At 36.6% G+C, this 18,697-nt stretch overlaps 1 pseudogene; it reads right to left on the reverse strand.

Annotated features, from left to right (window-relative positions):
- The window catches only part of LOC115519838, a 198,375-nt pseudogene extending 187,520 nt beyond the window's left edge, over window positions 1-10,855 (reverse strand).
- Window positions 10,856-18,697: the final 7,842 nt, after the last annotated feature.

Below are 18,697 nucleotides of genomic sequence, written 5' to 3' on the forward strand. Positions count from 1 at the left end.
TTGCCCTAAAGGGCCTGGGGGTACACACAGCTTTCAGTGATAGATTTAAATGGCCATGAATTTACATTGACCTTACAACGTTCCTGTTTATCCTGAAGTGCACAGACCATTTTCCCCCTTTGGTGCCTTGATTAATGACTCTTCACTTCTTTTCCCTGGTTTCTCCTTTCTTAACTTTTCTGTTGATAAGTGTGTTTCAATTCGAAAGCAGTGTGTCACCATGGAGTTGGGGGTCACTTCCTGTTGGTCTTACTTACTTGGAATTGCCAGCCCCATGGGTTTAGCCTTTACAGTGCTACAAATATTTCATCTTGGTGATGTAGTCCCTGTGACTGGGCCACATTGTCTATTATTTTAGATTGAGTGGCCTGTGTTTCCTTTTTTGTATGACACTTGAGTAACATTGTATGACTGCTGACCCTAAAGAAAATGAGATGTGCCTCCCACAAGACAAGAACTGAGCACCGAAACTTCTAAATAATGTTTAAATAGAAGTCAGTGCACTAACTCTGGACTGTAAATCTATGCATGCTTTCTAAGTTCCTCAACTTAATTTTCCTGACATGCCCCCTGTGCCAGTTCCACTTGTGCTGAGTCCTGAACTATACAATCTTTAGGTACTCTGTCTATAAGCATCTGGAGGCATGGACCTAATTTTATCACCTAGTTTACTCAAAAAATTGAAACTCAAAACACAACTCCAGCCTGGCCAGATTCAAGTACTTGGTTGCAGCTGTTTTCCTCATGCATAACAGAAGCACCACATCCCTCAGGTAAAACTTGAGGTTTCCAGTACTTTTCATAATCTGATAAAAAGAAAATGAACTGCAAGGTCTTGCTCCTTGTATTATCGAATACAGCTTGTGAAGTAACTTGAGAATAACAAAGATGGCTTGCCCTTGCCTCTGGAATCGGTCTCTCTCTCTCTCTTTTTCTCTCTCTCAGTCTCCTCCTCCCTCCCTCCCCTCTGTGGAACATGCAGTAAGAAAACAAATCTCAACTGTACAATTTGTAACATTTTTTCCCATGACGCAGTCTATCATTATTTGGATGACTAAAAGCTTTAATTATTTACTTTTGGGAGTCCCTAAAACCCATGTCATCAAAAATACTGAAGAATTTTCTGGGAAAGGTTTGAAACACTTCCAGTTAAACTCTTGACTTAATATCTCAAGAAAAAAAATCATGTTTCTACCACATATTTTATTAAACCCTTTAGGTCCTTTTACAAGAGAGGAAATACCAATTAACGTATAATTTAGCAGAACAAAATATTATCCCATTTCAACCAGTACCCACTTCCTTGAAGTTTATTCAAGCATTAATAACCATTTAATGCAATTTAACTACACTGAGGTATCCATTACATTAATATAATATATCCATCAGGAAATTAGAGTTTTGTTTCCATGAATTTTGTATTACAAGAAGGTCTTTATAATTTTATTCTGCATTTTATGATTCTTAATTTCAACTCCTCAGTCTCTGTTACAGTGTGAGATGATCAAAATGTTCCCAATGCTAAAAGATTACAATTACTTGATTTATTCAGCCAGGAATCACAAATGAATGTTATATATACATATACATATCGTTAACATATTTGAAGATTTAAACCACTAGGTGTGTCAGGATCATCAAACCTCCTTAGGAATATAACACTGTGAGTAAGTTTTTGAGAACATTAACAATGATCCTTTTAAAGCATACATTTTGGGATGATGTCCATGATGTAATATCTTCATGGTCTGGAGACCTATATCGTGTTTTTAAAGACAAATTATATTACCTGTGAGGACAGTTATATCAGCATATATTTTTGAATGCTTTAGCTCAAGAAGTATTGATCATGGAACTCTAGCTATGTTTCAGTATGTAAGGAAAAATTTATTCACATGATAGCATATATTAGAATATTAGATATTTAGGGGAGGAGACAGGCCTTTCATTGAACATCTTTATCTGACAGTAAATGCTTAGAAAGCCAAAAAACTTGATTAAAGGAACTTGGCTATTTTGTGTCGGGATCAGAGCATGGTTCTCACTGTCCAAGTTAAAGCACTTCCTACAACATAGTGAGCTCTCATCCAGATAGGAAATATAAATGTGCACACAGCAATGGAAGACACAGATCCATGCTTTGAAGTATCTTTGCTTCCATGTTAGGAGGACTAAGGGGATATTCCATCAGACTTCTGGAACCTTTGCAACCTCCCTTCACATCACAACAGCACAGAAACAAACTATATCACCTTATCTCAATGTAGGAAGGGTGGTGAGCTCATGTGGATCATATTTGTCTTTTCAAATAAAATCTGAAAGTTTATCTAAGGATTCTTATTCTTTTTGCCTAATTAGTATAATCTATTTACCTTTTCCTCCCTTCCTTCCTTTTTTTCTTTTCTTTTCTTTTCCTTTTCCTTTCCTTTCCTTTCCTTTCCTTTCCTTTCCTTTCCTTTCCTTTCCTTTCCTTTCCTTTCCTTTCCTTTTCTTCTTTCTTTTTGTAGTAAGCTTCACACTCAGCATAGAACCCAACTTGGGACTTGAACTCAGCACTCTGAGATCAAGACCTGAGCTGAGATCAAGAATTGGATGCTTAACTGACTGAGCCATCCAGGCACTCCCTATTTACTTTTATGATTCTATAGAATTAACTTAAATAATGTCTAAAAGGAGATTTTGAAAGTAATACCCTGAAAGGAAAAATCAAAGATTGGGAAGTTCCTAAAATCCTACTAAGAGAATTTCAGAGGTCATAATTTGGTTAATTCAAGAAAAGTTCCTGCTACTGAAGAGGTTTACAAATGTGTTTACATGGAGAAAGCAGACAGCCTGTGAATTTCAGCAACGTAGATCAACCATATGGACAAATCTGATCTCTTATCTGCTCCTAAATTGAGACATTATATAAGAAACAGTATAATATCCTAAGTTTTCCTGCTTACATTTTCTAATTGATTCAGTTCAGGAGGTTATTCATAAACACTGTTTTGAATGCTAAATGGTAGAAGGCAAACACATATAAAAAAGATAAATGCATTTCTTAGAGATTTTTAGCTAAGCCCATATGAGTAGGTGTTCTATGTCCTAATCTAGCTTTTCCTACTCCATCTTTGTTATCTACATGCCTTATAATGAAATAAAGTGAGATCATAAACAATGTTGTTTGGCCCCATTCATCTTAGGATGAGGTCCTTAATGAGTAATGCCTCAGTGAGAATAGATCAATAACTTTAAACTCAATGAGAAGAGCTTTCTTACTAGATGACAAGTAGTAACGACAAAAGAGTGAAGAGAGGCAACTAAGTATTTACTTCAGTAGAGAAGTGGATCCTTGAAAGGACCTCTGATAGAAGGTGAGTCCAATCTGGTTTTGCCATGTTTTCCCCACTGCTTAACATCTTTCCTTTTTTTTTTTCCTATCCCCATATCTACCTTCAGATAAACATAGAATTTCTATCCTCATTTTTCCTTTTTAACCTGTGTCTATCAAACCTGTCAGCAAGCTTTCATGGTTATTCATTTAGTAAACATTTATTAGGTACCTACCATGTGCCAAACCTTGTGCTATATGTTGATCTTTTGCCCTTGCACCTCTTCTGGCCTGCTCCCACCTGCCTCCTGGCTTCCCTCCCTTCTGGGAATGTGCTAGCATGCTGATGCTGTATCTGTACTACCAAACTTCTTGTCCTAGATTCCAGGTACTCAGGTGCTACTCATGATCCAGAACACCCAACTCCAAATTGATTCCTCACATTTTATCAATTCCCAATTGTATAGAAAAAGTTAATTAAGACTAAAAAAGGAAAATTGTTCTGCATTCATTCAAAATAAACTGTGAATGGCATAAAAACTCCTAACCAAGGATATCACCTTAAAAAAATACTAATAATTGTCTCAAATCATTTGTAGATGAACCTTCAATTGGTCAGTTATCACAAAGTTTTAGAAGAATCTCCCATACACTTACCTGTCAAAAACTAGACATCCTTTTCCTACACTTCTGAGTCGGCCTCCTCTGCTACCATTTAAGGCCACATCTGACCTCCAGGAGAGCCATTTTTACTGACTGCACACAGAATTGACAAACTTGTTCTTAACCTATCACATTATGTCACATTGGGATGATATGGACTTAATTTGATAGCTGGTAATGAAAATATATATCAAAATTGTTTCTCATATAGAAAACAAGGATCAGTGAGGAAAACAAAACATAAACATGGAAATATTGGTCATATTGATGGAAAAATAGTCTTGTGAGAGGAAATTTTTGAGAATGACAGTAATATTCATGTGAAAGAGATTTAATATTCCTTTTTAATGCTGAATTTTTATTGCATTTTTAAGACAAGTTTATTGGAACCCACTGATATGTATTTAATATTTCTTATTTCACTGTCCCATAATGTTAACAATTCCAAATTCAAGCATTTGTATTCATCAAGAAAAATACTAATAATTTTATGCCTACTAATAGAATGAATAGATAAAAAGATAATAATAGACCAATACCTGAATCCATATTTGACTAAATCAGTAGGAAATTGGTTGAACTTACCAGTAGTCTTCTGGATGATGAAATTGTCTGTAACAAATACAAAATAAAGACATTACCAGTGAAATACTTAACTTTTTAAAATATAAAATGCATGCAATTTCAGTTTCAAGAGGCAGAAATACTTCGAGATTTCATATTTAATTTCACTTGGCTTGTTCAGATTTAACAGTTAATTTCCAGTTAAAGTTAATGTTGAACTCCCTTCCTCTACATATCCCTAAAATATAAGGGTTGCAGTTGAAATTGTGTTAATTTCAGCTTGTCCAAATTAAACAGCAAAAGTTATGCCATGAAAAAAATAGCATTGGTACTATATCCCTTTATGGATTAAACTTTAACTTTTATCTTAATAAATACTGACTTCCAAAATCACTACCCCAACTCTTAAGTCATTTCTACAACATAACTTTATTCTTTGAATGCTTACAATGTACCCATAACTGTGGAAGATACTGTCAACAAACTAGTTCAATACATATGAGTTATTATGATCTCCAAACTTGCAAGTCAAAGAGTTCTAAAGAAGTAAAATAGCTTACCCTAGGTAGCTAATATTTTAAAATGCAGAATCATGCAGAATAATGAAACTGGACCACTTTCTTACACCAAACACAAAAATAACTTCAAAATGGATGAAAGACCTAAACATGTGACAGGAAACCATCAAAATCCTAGAGGAGAAAACAGGCAACAACTTCTTTGACATTGGCCACAGCAACTTCTTGGCATGTCTCCGAAGGCAAGGGAAATAAAAGCAAAAATGAACTCCTGGGACCTGATCAAGAAAAAAATTGAGCACAGCAAAGGAAACAGTCAACAAAACTAAGAAGCAACCAACATAATGGGAGAAGATATTTGCAAATGACATATTGAATAAAAGGTTAGTATCAAAAATATATAAAGAACTTACCAAACTCAACACCCCAAAAACAAATAACCCAGTGAAGAAATGGGCAGAAGACATGAATAGACACTTTTCCAAAGAAGACACCCAGATAGGCAACAGACACGTGAAAAGATGCTCAACATTGCTCATCATCAGGGAAATACAAATCAAAACCACATTAAGATACTACCTCACACCAGTCAGAGTGGCTAAATTCAACAACTCAGGAAACAACAGATGTTGTGAGGATGTGGAGAAAGGGGAACCTTCTTTCACTGTTGGGAGGAATGCAAACTGGTGCAGCCACTATGTAAAACAGTGTGGAGCTTACTCAGAAAATTAAAAAAAATAGAGTTACTCTATGACCCAGCAATAGCACTACTAGGAATTTATCCAAAGGATACGGAGTGCTGATTCATAGGGACACATGTACCCCAACGTTTATAGTGGCACATCAACAAGAGCCAAATTACGGGAAGAGCCCAAATGTCCATCAACTGATGAATGGATAAAGAAGATGTATGTATATATACATATATATACATTGTATATATGTATGTATATATACACATATACAATGGAATACTATTGGTGATGGAAATGAATAAAATCTTGCCATTGGCAACAACGTGGATGGAACCACAGGGTATTAAGCTAAGTGAAATAAGTCAGTCAGAAAAAGGCAGATATCATATGTTTTCACACATATGTGGAATTAGAGAAACCTAACAGAAGACCACAGGGGAAAGGAAGGAAAAATAAGTTACAAACAGAGAAGGAGGCAAGCCATAGGAGACTCTTAAATACACAGAACAAACTGAGGGTTGATGGGGATGGGGTGGGGGTAGGGCTGCAGGGAAATGGGAGATGGGCATTGAGGAGGGCACTTGTTGGGATACTGTATGTAAGTGATGAATCACGGGAATCTACTTCTGAACCAAGACTACATTGTATACAATGTATGTTGGCTAACAACAATAAATTATTTTTAAAAATAACAATAAAACAAAAAATAAATAAAAATGGGTAATATTTTTTCATTCAAAAGATGCAGAATCTAACAACTCAAATCTGGATCTAACTTATTCTATAGTTTGTGTACTTTCCATCAAATCTCATGAAATTGGACAATTTGTGGCTCTGGAAAGTTAGGTCTAAGTTTATTCTTTATTCTAATTCTAACATATTTTTTTAAAAAATTCAATGTAGATCATGACTGCTTAGAAAAGCAGCGACTACTATAAAATTGTATGAAGCTATAAATGAATAACACTGGATGTAGAATGGATTTTCTATCATTTGAAATAATTTCAAATATAGGTGTTTGGACTTTATGCTTTTATAAGTTTATGAAAACAGATAACTGAGAAGAGATTCATAGTTTTGTAGAATATTGTTTAGAAATGAATCAGCACTTAGTGCTGATTAGTGAGTAAATAAATCATGTTTATTACAAAGAAAGAATTTAGGGACATCTGGGTGGCTCAGTCAGTTAAGTGTCTGAGTTTGGCTCAGGTCATGATCTCACGGTTCGTAGGTTTAAGCCCCAGCTTGGGCTCTGTGCTAATAGCGTGGGGCCTGCTTCAGATTCTGTGTTTCTCTCTCTCTCTCTCTGCCCCTCCCCCACTTGTTCTCTCTCTCTCTCTCTCTCTTAAAAATAAATACACATTAAAAAAAAATAAATAATTTAGGTGAGCAAATAAGATAAAGAGATTGAAAGAGATCATTACAATTTACAATGGTGAGGCATAGAACTTTTATTATACATTTTAGCTTGAAAATGATCATAGATAGCAAAAGCAACTGCCCTCATAATTTGATTATAACAAGCATATTAAGTTGAAAAGTAATCCAGTAAATGCATAAATACAGTCTGTTCATATTCTCCCTATTCTTTTAGTTTTTTTTTTTTTCTCTCCGTACTCTTTCATCAAGTGAGTAGATATTTGTTCCACTTCTACTAATTCCCCTTACTACTTACACCTCACCAGTTTCTAAGTGAATTTCACAATTGTGCTCTTAATACATATAATTCAATATTGTTCTTGCTTTAGTTCTTGTTTCAAGTGGATGACAAGTGTGGGGGAACAGAGTCTGCGTCTTATCCATGTTAATCCTGTACAGACCACACTCTCCATAGCATTAAGTAAAAGATACTCAACTAGTATTTAGCTAATAAATCTTAAGATTTTTTATCCCTAGTAAAACTTGTGGGAATATGCTCTCTCTTGTCTATATTCAGTGAGAATATAAATTGACACAACCTTTCTGGAGGGTTATCGTCATATACATAAATGTCTAAGCCTTTCAACCTAGCCATCTCAACTTGGGACACTTTCCTTGGGGTCTTTTTCTGTGCATCATTTTCGCCATAAAACCACCTTGTTTCCTATTTCACCATGTTTTTTCACTTGGCTAAACCCTATTATTTGTTAAATCTCAGCTTAAAAGCAGCACCCCATGGAAGATTCCTCCTAATATTAAAAATAAGGTTAAGTGACTTAATTTTGGATTCCCAGAGCCCCCAGTGTATCTCATCACAGCACCTACCTACACAACTGCTGTATCCTTATTCCCAAGAGTATCTGCGAATTGTATTTGCTTAATAAGTGTCTATTAAATTAGTGAGTAAATGAGTGAACTAATGAATAATAAATAAATAAATAAATAAACAAATTAATTAATTAATTAATTAATGTGTTTGAACCCATGATGTAGAATAATTGTTTGTATTTTACAACATTAAAATTTACCAGCCATCATAACAATTTGTTTCACAGTAGAATGTCCTTATTTCATTGAAGGATTGTTAAAACATAAAGCAAAAGGAAACCTAATTGGATGTTCTTTTTCTGTATCAAAGAATAATCCATATGCTTAGTGTAAGCATCATCTCAAAAACTATGATATGGAAGTCTATAAATGGAAAATACATAAATCTGGGCCCTCTATTAGAGAGAATCATAGAATTGAGAATGAATGATTTTGTGACCTCTGAATTCCATATAAACATATTTTATTAAAGTCCTAACTAGCTTGGATACTTCCTCAGAACACTGCAGTGGCATGACTGAAGAGTCTTCTTGGATCATTCCAGCAAAAAAGAACATGTTCTTTCTTTTTACCCTGCTTAGAATCCTTTAATGACTAATCCTCTCGTAAGTGTGCAGTAAAGGCAAAGAAGAGGAGAAAAAAGCTATAAGAGAGGAAGTTCATTTTATCCATTTAATACGCTGTTTATTTGCTATACATATTGAAAAAGAATGTTTATTTTTTCTGTTTTCCCCTAAAAAGAATCTAAAAATCCATTTTGCAATATATTAGTCTATCTTAAATATATACATGTATATATATAATATATATAAATATATATAACCTCATGTATACTTTATATAAGTTTTTTATAAAACTCTATAAAGTTTTCAAACAACAAATTGTACTCATCTCCTCTAATCATTAGCCAACTAACTAAATGACTGTAGATCTACCTGGATTCTTAATGTTCATTTGATGCAATCACCTAAATATACAAGTGGGAAAACTGAATTACAGGGAAGATTTTTTGGGGTCTTCTGCAAGGACTGAACATGAGGACCTGACAGAGATAAATGATACTGGAAACTACCTCTTCCCACCTAGCCCCCAACGTACCTCCCACTTCAACCAATGTGTTACTTTTAGGTGCTGTTAATGACAGTTTAGACCCTAAACTGTAAACGTCAACCCAGTAATCACTTATCCCTGAATGCATTCTCAGAAAAGTTCACAAGTTGAAAAATAATATTTTATAATTTTTATCATATATATTTTCCAAAAACTGTACACATTAACCAAAACATACACACACACACACACACACACACACACACACACACATCTTACTAAACCAAGAGTAGTAATAGTTCCTGTCTAAAAGAAAGAAAATTAAAAAAAAAAAAAACCTCTTACATCAAATACTTGGCATAGAAAGATTTCCTATAATTCTTTTATGCCATCTCCCTCCCCCCACCCCAACCCCTTGGTGAGATTAATCGTGTGACAAATGACATGAGATGGCCTTATGAAATTTTGTCTGGAACAATTTTTACTGCTAATGGAAATTATAAATAATATGTGCCTTTCGTCAACTGCATTCTTCAGTAATCTAATTGTATCAAGCTAATGAGACCTGGGTTAGGAAATGTTCTGAGGTTCCCATGCCCCAGGTCAGGGAATGCTGAAAACATCTCCAAGCAGATGTGCTCAGTCTCACGAGGATGGCAGCTGGAGCATGTGGTCACTCCACAGAGTGCTGGCTGTGCAGAGGGCTGTGCACTTGACCTACTGCTAGAGGTAAACAGGCTTCCTGTTGGTTAGCTGCAAAACTTTAGGGGGTGTGGCAGAGAGGGAGAAAATTCTCCTTTTCACCGTCTGTCTCCCAACCTATTATTAATTCTGTGGAAGATTCTCCCCATTTTTTCCCCAGGGAAAATGGCTGTAAATGTTGCCTTTTCAGATACTAACATATGTGTTGGTATCTGCATGTGGTGTGTTGAAGGGAGCCAGAGGTCCAGGGAAGGGTGGCATGAGAATGAAAACACCTCTTTTCTCCATTTCTTCAAATCAATATTGTTTACTCTGCATTTACAAAGGTTGATGCAACACCACTCCAGGACAAACTGCCTCAAAGATGATTTTATATTATGGTTGGATAAGAGGCGTTTAAATACAAAATTCCAACATGCTCAAAAAGTAGTTATGACCACCCCCCTAACCTTGAGGTTAGGAAGTGTGGGCAGTAGGGATGAGATATAATTACCTACATCCTGTGAGTGATGTCATACAAGGGCAACGAGACCTCAGGAGTTGATTGTCATATTTGGTCAATCTCCAAAATCCAATAGATTTTTTCCCCTTAAAAAAAAAAAGTTACTCATAACTTTTAAAATTTGCTCCATTGCAATGCAACTGGGAAATATTTTTCTTTTTCTTATTTTTTTCTTTGTCTATTTTTCAAAGTACAACTGACCCCTCTCTTCTATCCTTCTCCAACTCCACGTACCATGTGAGTGGTACACACACACACACACACACACACACGCACACACACACACACAGAGGCACACCTGTGCTTCCTTTCTTCCTTTGACTCAAGGCATCACTGATTCCATAGTATTACACCAGCAAAGACCTGCTCCTTCAGTAAGCCTCCTGGGGTTTTATTTGGAGTATTTCAAAAGTCCCAAGAGTGAGGATGCTCACTGATTTTCTAAGAATGGGGTTGGTTCTCACGGTGAGCATATTCCCCTCTTCTCATTTTTAACTCAAACATTTTCTTCGTCCTTTGTGCTGTCCGTTTGCTTCCTGCCAGAGGATTCTTCCTCTCCTGAGGCGTTTACATCTTTCACATACTTGCAGACTGTTATCATGTTCCTCTTAGCAATCACTTAGCCAAAATATACATTACTCTGTGCTCTTTTAATCTCTCCACATAAATCAAGCCCTTGGTGCCCTAATCATTTTGTTGTTCTTCTATGAAGTCACTCCAATTTGGCTTTGTGTTCTGGGGTGACAAAAATGGAAGACAGATTTTCCTGTTCAGATTCAGTTCTGTCATGTTGAGATCCCATCTCCTCCTGCTCCTTCATATGAAACTTTTTCATATGCCAACTGACTCAGTACTCTTCTCGTACTGTTGGATTATGTTGCTGTTACATACTTTTCTCCCTGGAGGTTTAATCTGGTGGGAACCTTGAAGTGGTTTATTATGCTATTTTTGAACAATAACAAGAATAGAAATTGCATTTATTTTTGATAAAGACAGCGGAAGCTGACCTCCATGTCCCCATGCCAAAGTTCCCAAGCATTTATTGGATCTATGGATTTTTCACATTTTTCCAAGGAGTTTCCATTAAAAATAAAACCAGACACGGAAATTTCTAGGCCCCAAAAGGAAAAATTTTAGAAGAGGAAAGTGGGAGTTTATATTGAAATACCTCTTGCAACCTCACCAAATATGCTTTGATACAGGCACAGAATCAAAAGCAGTTTAGTTTATAAGTACTTGCTAAATTTCAGAAAGAAAACCAAATGAAACTTGAATACGTAAGAAGTTTTTTGGAGGCATTTTCTTTCAAAAGTGTATCATATTGCTGCTTTTAAATTTGTGTCATCCAGTGATAATCCTTCAGCTTCCTGATTGGCCATGGTATTTGGAACTGACTGGCCTTTGAATCACTCTGTATGCTGAAGGCGGGTGTGGATGTTAATCCGTGGGTCATTAACACCTCATATATGTTAGTTCAGAGATCTGGGGTGTGTCTGTGTTTGCTCTGCCAACATGCATAGCATTTCTTGGAAATTCAGAGTTTTTGTTTTCTGAGGGTTTGATTTGAAATATTTTCCACATAGGCATTTTCACTCTCACTGAATAATCACTTTTTTTGGAATTTGGTTTTATTTTAATTCTTCTTTTCTGAACTCATTGATCAGCAGAGATATGCACCAGCTGAAAAGTCAGAAGAGGAGGGAGGAGTCTTGCTTCATTGCTCCCTGGAGCTGATGTCTTGCGTAAAAAAAGCCTGTCACCCTGTCAGCTCCATCTTACTCCGGATTCCCAATATTCACCTAAAATAATATTTTCATTCTTGTGCAATTTACAAACTCCCAGTGTGGCTTTTGATATATCTGAGACATTCCTTTTCTATTAACATTAGAATACTGAATACATTCTCTTTCTCATCCTCTCTACAGCATGTGACTTTAAATGCCAACTTCTGGATCATAATGCCCCATGCAAAATTCTTGCCCACTTGGCCTATCACTTTTCAAAACCTATAAAATAATCTATGGAAAAAAATATCAAGGTCATGAAAGTTGAATGAATGCATTTGAGAACAGGTTGATTTTGGAAATTTCACTGGTATGTTAGCTATCTGTGATAGGAGTCAGATTTATAATGCCACAGGAAACAATACAAATGAAACAAAGCCAAACTTCAGATCCTCCTGGCAGCAAGGTAGTGATCCCAGGCACTAAGTCATGTTGGGGTGTCACCTGCCGCCAGCCTTTACAGTTGCTGTTCCTACCACCTGACACACTCTTCCCTCATATACATGCATGGCTGGTCACTTTTGCTTGCATCACATTTTTTATTGAAACCTTCTCCTCTTCTTGAGGCCTTTGACCCACCAGTCTAAAATGGGAGCACTCACACATGCACCTCCTATCTAGCTTCGCTTCTCTTCTCCATTTCTCTTCTCTATAATTTATCACTATTAAACATGTCAGACATTTTACATTTTTATCCTGCTTGCTCCCCCTACCTCTTCGGTTAAAATGTAAGCCCATAAAGGGAGACATTCATGTCTCATTGTGGTATCTTCAGAAATTACAATAGTCCTCAGAGCACCGTAGGCTCTCAATAGATATTTGCTGAGTGAAGAAATGAAAATAAAATTTCAATAGACCAAACAAATTAGAAAGTAACTTTGAGTTTATTGAAACAGACTGATATCTAAAATATACTTTTCTATAAGGCAAAATTAAAAATGAGGTAAACGTAACTGAAATAGCAGTATTGAATTTAGGGGGATTAATGTGTAATAGGAGAATTTCACTTCCCCTTTACTTTTACATACATATACATGGACACAAATATATTCAACTTGCAAATAAATCACTACTTTCTAAGTGATGTTGGAATAGGAAGAGACATGCAGTTCAGCCTTAATATCATCTCCGCCAAGGTTCTATGAGATACGGAATAGAGGAGTATTGATTTAATTAAGAGCAGTTACACAAAAGTAATGTTTTCCAAATCCTTTCTGTGCTTCAAGAACTAAATGAAATCATGTTTCTTCCATAAAACTAGTGCCAATGACTCTAGTCCATACACATAACTCCCTTCTTTATATTCATGTCTTCAAGTTAATATTTTTTGAGAATTGGTTTGTGCCAGGTACCACCCCAGTGCTGGAAAAGACTCAGCTAAGGAAAATCCTCATGAGACAGAGTTTTGTGTAATTTAATTTTGCCATGAACATTTTTAAAATTAATCCCACTTTCTATTCACTTCCTGTGCTCTCTTTCTATCTCTTGCACATACTACTCTCCAATATATCACACACGTTATTTAGTTATCCTATTTACTGGTGGCTCTTCCACTGGAATGAAAAGCATATGATGTTACAGCATATAGGCAGAGTTAAATACACGGTAAAATCTTTTTCTCCTGCACATCATCTGGGAATATAAGTGGATGCCTGTGTCTGTTAAGATCCAGTGAGCAAAAGAAGAACTATTTTGGGTAGCTAAAACAAAGGAAATTCCAAGCAGGTATTTGGTGACATCATTTAGAAGACGGTTACAGAGACAACCAGAGTAAACTGAATGAAGCAACCCAAAGATTATCTTGGACCAAAAGCGTAGTGATTTCCTGTTCACGAGAAACCGTATGGAATGTAAGCTTACTATTTTACAGGGAACTTAACAAGAACAGATGTTGAGGACTAATTGTTTTGTATAACAAAAAACTTTTTAATTCATTATAAAAATGTTTTTCTTGGGGCACCTGGGTGGCTGGCTCAGTCAAATGTCCGACTTAAGCTCAGGTCATGATCTTGTGGTCCGTGAGTTTAAGCCCCCAGTTGGAGCCCCCCCATTGGGCTCTGTGCTGACAGTTCAGAGCCTGAAGCCTGCTACAGATTCTGTGCCTCCCTCCCTCCCTGCCCCACCCCTGCTCATGCTCTGTCTCTCTCTCTCGCTCTCAAAAATAAATAAACATTAAAAAATTGTTTTTCTTTTATGGGTGATGCTGGAGGGTTGGTGAGGGGGCCTTGATCCATGCGGGAGGAATGTGGAGTTTTCCATGAAAGCAAACAAGGCATGGTTGGAGCCTGCAGGGTTTACTCTGTGACTTTGGGTATGTGTGGGAGGAGTAAGTGCAGGTCCTGGAAGAGGGGCAGTGGGGAATGGGCTAGAATGTGCTGCATGTCAGGGATGGATCAGAAAATGGTAGAATCAGACTCTAAGGTGCTGTAGCCCCTGCCATGCTCCCCAGAGGAAGCTGGATCTCATAAGATTTTGGGAGCTCTACAAGGGTGGTGCACCTGGGAGCCCCTTGGTACTGGTGGCCCCTTTTTCCAGAGTTGTTCATAAGGAGTCTGGCTTGCACCAGTCTCACACAAACCTCAATGCTCATGGATGCCTCCCTTCCCTCCCCTCCTTAGAGTCACAGTGCCAGGGTGCCTCACCTCAAAAGCCAGATGGTGGGGTGTAGGCTCTGGTCCGAGAGCAGGGAAGAGGGGCACCGCCCCTCACCAGAATGGGAAAGTGAACTGTGCATTAGTAACGACAGGCGTCTACACTTGAGGGACAACGGGCCAGTCATTTTACTGGAACTCAAAGACATGTTCATGTGGAGGACACTGAAACCATTTTGGGATCTTCCAGAAGAGAATGGTGTCAACTGGGTAAGACATTGTTAAGACCCCAAGAAGTGAAATCACTTCACATTCTCCACTCCTGCCCTCCACACTCGCAGTGTGCTTCAGATGGCAAAACCCAGCCAAAGGTCAGCTAAGAAACCCATCTTGCAGGAGTAGGTTCTGCTGCAAGATAAAACAGGGCAAGCAGGGCAGGGCAGATGCATCTGAAGGTGAACAGGTCTGGCAAGTGGAAACACCTAGCAAGGAAAAATGTGACAGAACACAGTTTTGAACACGTAACTCAATGAAGTTTTTGTTTGTTTGTTTTCTTTTCTTTTCTTAAAAAAAAAATCCTGGAACCTTTCTGGAATACTGGACCTGTGCATATTTCAACTATGAAATGGGTGACTCATACATGGGAAAGCTTTACAGAGAATTCTCTGATATATGGCTGAACTAGATAATTCGCACTTAATCGTGTGGATAAAGAGGGGGCTTGATTCAAAAGGGTATGTTGGTGGTAGAGGTAGAAGGAACAAGTTTATTGTAATCAAATGATTATTATCAGATAATAATTTAGAAATTGAGATTAAGAAATAAATGTCCTATGGTTGGATCTCCTTTATTTTTTTTGCAGACCTCAACATTACCCAAGTAACAAATCTGTTTAAAGCAGTATTTATATTTATTTTAATTTTTTAATGTTTATTTATTTTTGAGAGAGAGAGAGAGAGAGAGAGAGAGAGTGGGGAAGAGGTGGAGAGAGAGGGGGACACAGAATTTGAAGCAGGGACCAGGCTCTGAGCCTGTCAGCACAGAGCCCAACTTGGGGCTCGAACCCACAGACCATGAGATCATGACTGGAGCACAAGTTGGACACTTAATCGAATGAGCCACCCAGGCACCCCTATATTTTCTATGTAAGATAAATGAGAAATAGATAGAAAATGATTGGACTAACTCAACTTTTTAGGTGAAGTAGGAATGAAATGCCAGCGTTCTTTATGCTCTCCTATGAAGAAAATGCCCTCCAGAGAGAGAGACAGAGAGAACATAAATATGAGAGAGAGAAATCTGGAAACACCACGTTGAATGAGGACCTTCTGTAAATACAGAAGTTTGGTTGGTATTTTTTCAAACTGCTTAATACTGCTGAATGGACCTCTTTACATGACAAACACCAGATGGAAAAATCAGTTGAGAGTCACAAGCCGAGGATGATTTCATTACAAAATGATCATTTACTCATAATTATCCAGAAAAGCCCAAAACCCTACAGTGCTTTCATAATAACATTTGTGTTACCAAAATATAGCAAGAGTATACTTTTGCTAAAAGTTTACATTCTAATCTGCAGCAGAAACTTAATTATTCTAATATGATAAACACATAAAATGTCTGTCTAATTTTAAAATTGGAATTTCAATTTCCAGTAACACATTTCACCATGACACCATTTGCAGTTTTTCTCCTAAACTGCTGCCTACAAAAAATACTGTAATAACATAGCTTTTCTGATTAACCAAACAACTGATAATCAAGAAGACAAAGTGATTTACTCTCATCCTTATGTAAATAAAAAGCTTATTTTTTCTCTCCCTAGTTGCATCGAACAATAAGATGCTTGAAGTAAGTTTTGAGAGACTTTATAACAATGAAATGCTTTTAAAGAGTTTTGAGAGACCTGGGCCAAAAAATCAATTTAGAAATACTGCTTCAAATGACCACACAGCATGTCTAAAGCCGTATCATGACATGTTCCCGTTGTCATTTGGTGATAAACAAAATAAAAAGATCTGTCACTGAGATTTAAGTATGGGGGATTGGTTACGTAAACTGCAACATTTGAAAGTTTAGTCCTGCACAGTCAACAGCTTGAGGCAGCTCTTCCAGCTAAACACACTTGGATTGTTTTCTTCCAGACAGGAAAGATTAATAGCTGAAAATCATGACCTTCGACTTTTGCCATAAATTCTAAGAAGTGAAATGCAATTGGAAAAACTGGCAAAACCTTAAATTGTTGCCATGGCGCAAACTAATCACCATATACCTACAATAACTGAACATATACACCCTAATTTGGGGTCACAGATTTCCTGTTTAGCTTATATCACAGCTTAGCCGAGGAATGTACAGTGTGGGATGCTTCATCTTCACTGTACTTGTGCAAAAGGAAGCCCCAAATTGCTGACTCCCTGGAAAGTGCACATTGTTTACAAGCATGATTTCCAGAGAAAATACACACTTATAAATACGGAGGATTTGTTTCATCTGACACTTTAATAACCCGTATTTAGAAATCACTTTGTACATGCACTTCATAATATCGCAATTCTGGATCTTCTTGAGGAACAGATACCAATAACTTCCATTATACATTTAAGTAGTCAAAATGAGAAAATTATCATAAAATCTTGGCATATGTGTAAGTTGTTTGAAAGAAAAATGTGTATCTTTTATTATGGACCATGACCTTTAGCAATAATTTCTCATATTATCACTACTAAAATAAGAACGAATTTATAGCTTAATTATAAAATAATACAATATAGTGTGTTATGATACCATTCATAATTCATTTTTTATATTAATAAAATATCAGATATATGCAACTACCAGAAATAAGTCAAATCAGTAACTTTGTAACTGCCTTCAACCATGCTTCCAATAAAAGAATAATTAAATTAATACCTGTGTACCAAATGAGTTCTCAATGAAGAGTTAATGGCCCTTTTCACTACAATGTAAAAATGGAAATCCAAATAGTATTTGGTGGCACAGAAGCAGCTCACTAAGTGGCACTTTTCATATCCCTTTAGGAATAAGAGCTATCGTATTATAAATTCTGGTGGAAAAAGATCCCAGGATGACAGAACTGATAAGTAACAAGCCATATACTGATGATTCAGATAAAAAGCTTCCTGTAAAATAATAAAACTCTTTCTCTCATAAATCCCATAATCCTGGCTAAATCTTTGCCATGAAACAAGGAAAGTATCTTTAGTTTCCAAAAGAAAGGGGAATACACACACACACACACACACACATACACACACACACGCTCTCTCTTTCTCTTTCTCATTTAGTTCATCTTTAGGATCCTCATATTCTAACTCTGAAACATGACTCAGCCTTTGAGCTTCAAATATCATGTCCACTCATTGGTTATGGTCATATCTCAGTCTTGAAAAACCTTAAAGGGGAATTTCTGCTTGTTTGCCTTCTCTTAAAATTTATGATTTGTTCACAAGAGCTTTAAGATAACTTCTTACAATTCTCTTAGGGAAAAGAAACAAATGTTTCATTGTTATTAATTTTAAATGTGCATGTCATTAATATTTATTTATTTCAAGATGATGACCTTTTAGAAACCTGAGAATTTGCATATCTCTTCTTGACTTCCAATTCAAGATGAAATAGTGAGAAAATGAATTAATCCCCTTTTCCTCTTGAGGGCTTTCTGAATAAAAACGACATGGATCACATAAAATTAATAAACCCAGAGAACCAAATAGGACAGGTGGTTATCAATATCATCATAGCTATTTCAGCAAGGTTTAGGAGACTGAAAGTAGAAGTGTGTAAATCAATGAGCAGAGCAGAATTTGCTATCAAAAGTCTCTCCTCCCTGGGAGATGAGAATCGTGTTTCCATCAGACCACTGAAATGGCTTTGGGCTTAGAGGCCCAAATGACACGGAAGGAGAATGATCATATAAGAGTGATTATTTTAGATAATATGCCAAGCCGTACTGCTACAAGGTAGCCCAGCATTTGTGTTTATGGGGGGAAAAACAAAACAAACAAACAAACAAAAACAACAATCTCAGGACATTGTTTATGA

Source organism: Lynx canadensis, chromosome C1 (assembly GCF_007474595.2).
Source record: "Lynx canadensis isolate LIC74 chromosome C1, mLynCan4.pri.v2, whole genome shotgun sequence".
NCBI classification, from domain to species: Eukaryota; Metazoa; Chordata; class Mammalia; order Carnivora; family Felidae; genus Lynx; species Lynx canadensis.